This window comes from Neolamprologus multifasciatus, chromosome 12, assembly GCF_963576455.1.
Source record: "Neolamprologus multifasciatus chromosome 12, fNeoMul1.2, whole genome shotgun sequence".
Taxonomy (NCBI): domain Eukaryota; kingdom Metazoa; phylum Chordata; class Actinopteri; order Cichliformes; family Cichlidae; genus Neolamprologus; species Neolamprologus multifasciatus.
In genome coordinates, this window is record NC_140450.1 from 8,107,183 (window position 1) to 8,112,195 (window position 5,013).

The window sequence follows — 5,013 nt, forward strand, 5'->3', positions numbered from 1 at the left end:
GAGAAAAAACAGGGGGAAAAAATCATTTGATTGAAATTTATTTAATTAAAGCAATTGAGATTCATAGTTATTTTGATTAGCCTCGGAACCAAAACTAAATCATACTACTTAAATTCACTGTGTAGTACAGACAAAATCAACACATCTACAGAATTGCACACACATAAACATTTGACACTCAGATGAAGAGCTGGACCAAGAAATAGGCTACCTTTATTGTGTATTCATCCTGGGGACCAAACAAATTGCATCAAATGCCAGGTTCACCCAGGGGCCGCTGTCTTCCAGACGTATATTCTTCATCCAAGGGCAGTGTGAAAGAAACTATGTGCTGCTGGCTGTTTACATCTTCTTAGCTGTGAGTTTTCAGAACTATATAAATATATGTGTGTATGTGAGTGTGTATAACTATTTTCATTGTCATACCCTTGCACTTGTTGATGTATCGAGGCATAAGTCATTATGTCATTTTGTGTGGCTTAATGCACATCACAATACAGCTAAGCCAGTAATAATCTTCTACCAAACAGCAGATTTCTTTTGAAACATCCTGTTGAAGCTTGCTTCAATGGACTTAAGATGTTCAGGTCAATCAGGCTATGATCCGCTGTTTTTCTACAAACACTGTGATTCTTCTTTTACCCTCCATTCAGCCATGTGTTGTAGCAGCAGCCCATCTCGCTGTGAAATGTTATCACTAGACCCTGGTCTTCATCAGACTGAATGAGCCCATAGAATCAATGCACTTAAACTAGATCACTTTACCCTGCCTTGCACATAATGGCCTGATAGGTGGTTTCATAGAGCACTCAGTCTCTGGAAGTGTGTTTTATAAGAAAGACAGAGTGTATGTTTGTGTTTAGGGTAAAATATGCTGCGTGAGTACATGACTGTTTTCATGCATGCGACAAATCAGCTACTTAAAATGAATGCCATGAAGACTTAACGTTAATGGCCCTTAAGGACTGCATGGATCCTGTAATATAGCACCAACATCACTGCATTCAACCCTTGATTAAGGTTTGTGTGCCTACATAAATTAAACGAATGAAAGCCATCATTTATCCTTGTGTTTTTCAACACATCCAGATCTCACAAAGTCATCTTAGCAGCACATCTCCTCTTGTCAATTAAAATGCAAGCTAATCCTTTAAACCAAACAGATTCACATCATGGATCCAGAGACACACAAAGGGAATAGGACCCCTCTCGGAGAGGACGGTATTTACTGTGGTGCCTTTGCCATATCCCTTTTTAATTAACACCGGGAAGTGGTGCAGAGAGGTTGCAGGGGTGCTGGTAGGTAGTTGGGTGTTTTCAGCAGCCAGCTGATAACCCTCTGCCCAGGGGTCTGTACAGTCAACAACAGGACATGCCAAAGGTCTTCTAGACAGCTCAGTGAACCCAGCCTGTGTTCCAGCCCCAGGCCACCACTCTTCTGGGCAGAGCAGGAGGAACAGAATCATGAGCCTGGCAGCAGAGACAGAGCGAGCAGCCACAGCATTCAGCCTTTTCTCTGCCACCCAACATGAGCCAGGAACACGTGAGAGGGAAAGCTGTGTAACACTGGAAAGGAGGGAGGGTAGAAACTAGAAAGGAGATGGAAAGAGAGATAGGTAGATAAGTGCTGTAGATAAAAAAAAAAGTGTTTGCAATGGAAAGCTCTTAGAGGAGCTGTGCACCTTTAAGCGGATGTACAGAGGCATCTTTGCAGCACCAGCTGCTTTTCTTTCTGCTCACCACTCTGCAAACTTGGCAGCAAATTTAAGAGCCATGTTTGATCACCTCTGGCTTACTGTCTGTCTTCTCAGAAATAACATTTTCATTTTTTTTAAAGGTGTGAATAACTGAATATGTTGTCACAGGAGGATGCCCACCGCTGCCATTGTTTCCACTATCTCAGCTCCGCCAACCTGTGCTTGTTAGTGTGATCACTGCCCCTTAGGTGTTTCTGTACATAATATATCTTTTCACTGCAATTAACTGCCGCAGGCCCACCGTAGGAACTTAGAGGGATGTCCCCTCCGCAGAGCTTTTACCCTGGGGAGTTGATGTAGGAGTGAGATGAAAATAAAAATGCAAAAGAAGAGAGCAGTAAGTACATAGAGAGGGAGGAGAGAGAAAGTGGGAAAGCAGCGTGCCAAAGCTTCCCACCCACCGCTCGTGTCTATAATCTCTCGGGAAAGAGCTAACTATCAGGGAAAGAGTTGTGCTGTGAGGAGTGCTGACAGCTTCGTCTCTTCTGCCCCCTACTGCAAAGGAAGTGTTGATAGAAGAAGATTTCAAAGAGAAGGGGAAAAAAGTGTGGATGTCTAAATGTCTAGGTTGCTCCTCTGGAAGCAGAAATTGTCTCTATATATCACATTTGCTAGATTAAACCATATGAATCTTTAGAGTGCAATAACAATTTAGTGCTCCATGGATTTATCAAAATATACCATCACTTGAGGTTGTTGACTGATAACAGTGAAAAAAGCAAATCAAAAATAAAATATGTTGTTTTGCCGCTCACTTGCAAAGGTTGTTTTTCACCCAAAATGTCCATCTTAAGCTATTTTATTACATATATCTATTATATTATATTAAAAAATCTTGGGCAGTTGTCAGTGTATTGTGTTGTTTGTCTTCTTACAGTATATTTGTCCTCTACAAACATAACCTCTGTTTCATTCTTTTGTTTCTCTCTGCAAGGTAAAGCATGGATCTGCTATATCTTTAATGTCCCTGAACACTTCTTTAGCCTTTTATTATTCACAGTGTGAACTTACATAAACTTTCCTTTACAATAAACAGTTTGGTTAATTTCAGTTGTCGTTGAATTTGACAAACAGACAATCAGGCAGCATGGTGGCACGGTGGTTAGCACTGTTGCCGCACAGCAAGAAGGTCCTGAGTTCAATTCCAACATCAGGCCGGGGTCTTTCTGTGTGAAGTTTGCATGTTCTCCCCGTGTTTGTGTGGGTTCCCTCCGGGTACTCCGGCTTCCTCCCACCATCCAAAGACATGCAGCTTGTGGGGATAGGTTAATTGGATAATCCAAATTGTCACTAGGTGTGAATGTGCGAATGAAAGTGAGTTGTTTGTCCCTGTGTGTTGGCCCTGCGACAGACTGGCGACCTGTCCAGGGTGTACCCCGCCTCTCGCCCTATGACAGCTGGGATAGGCTCCAGCACCCCCCGCAACCCTGAAAAGGATAAGCAGAAGCGAATGGATGGATGGATGGATGGTTCCTCACCCTGGTTTGAAGTTAACTGGAGCTGATTTAGAAAAAGCCACATGGACTCTTTCTGTCAAGTCACTTAGACGTCATAGTTCATATCATGGATTTTCTTTAAGTCTTGGATTCATATTGTATTCCACCATATTGAGCTATATAGCATCATAACATATTTTATGTATTTCTTGTGTTTAACTTTTAAACATTTTTAAATTGTTGTAAGGAATTTCCCAGAACACTGGCGATCTCCTAGCAATGGTTGGTCGCAAACAGGGTGCTGCTTCACCAAAAACATCCTTGAGACCGTTGTTGTCATTAGCGATCACCAATTAGTAATCGTGGTAACCTGCATGACTGGGGCTTAGCAATCGATTTCATAGTGACTGCCATTAACCTTTAGCAAGCAGTTGCAACAGGTTGGCAAACGTTCAACCAGTTGCCAGGTGGTCGCCAACTGGTTTCTATGCATGTGTGATGGAGGCCTTATTTTATCTTATTATCAGTGATGGGAATAACGGCGTTACAAGTAACAGCGTTATTTTTTTCAGTAACAAGTAATCTAACTAATTGCTATTTCTATCGTTACAACGCCGTTGCCATTACTAACAAGAAAATGCGGTGCGGTCGCGTTAGTATTTTTCATCAGCTTCAACCGTCTGGTTGAAGCTGTCTTTAGCTTACCGCATCTTATATCAGTTGCACGGAAGTAGCTGTAAGTAATCTGGGCGCTACAGCTTTAAGGAGCTGTGTGCGCCATATTGACCAATCAAAAATGATATGGCAACATGACATTTGGTTATTAAGGAAGAGGGGGAAGTTTTAGGAGTGTTGGCAAGAGAGGGAGAGAGAGATAGAAAGACAGCAGAAGAAGAGAGAGCGCAAGTTTTGAGATGTGACAGATTTGTGACGTTTAGCGTGTTTGAAGTGTGTAGTTCATGTGTTGTCTTGTGTAGTTAGTGTGTAGTGTTGTGGATAGTTACGTGTTGTGTGTCAGAACAATGAGGCAACCGCTGTCTGCAGGTATCAGGCTGTGATGTTCTCCTTTATAGTGGACAGAAATTATTTTTTTGGAGGGGCACAAATAATTTGTGTGGCAACTTATTTAATGCAGAACACCTGATTGTTCTGTAAATAGTTTGAAATGTTTTTTTTAAAAAAGGGGGGTAAAACGTAAATGGCTGCAAATAAGTTTGTTGTTTGCAAAAATTTATATTTGCATTTAAAGTTATGAAATATAATTCATTAAAAATGTTTGTGGTTGTTACAGTAAAAATGTCACTTTTTCTACTCGGAATTTATGTTTTTAGTGTGATTTTAGGTACATTGTGTTAATACAGTATGTCAAAATGAAAACATAACTGTAAATTCAGACACGTGAGGATGTGCTGAAAGGGATGATACCAAACAAGGCAAAGTAAATAGTTTTTAAAGGTGAAATGTAGAGGTAAAATCAAAAGTAGTGAAAAATGTCAAATTATACCCTGGACCCCAGAGGATTAAATGTTTTTTTAAAAGTAACACAATAGTTACTTTTCAAGTAATTAAGTACTTTTAGAATCTTGTAACTCAGTTATAAGTTATACACCATGCCTCATTCATCCATCACACAAATTGATAGAAACACTTTTTTTCACACGTGCTTTCTATTTAACATTCACTCTTGAAGAACAACTTGGGGTATCTTCCCCCAATGGTACTTTGGCATGCAGACTGGAGGAGCCAGGAACTGTAGTTAGCAGGTGAACTGCTTTACGTCCTGAGCTACAGCCGCCCCAATTAAATAATATTATGTAAAA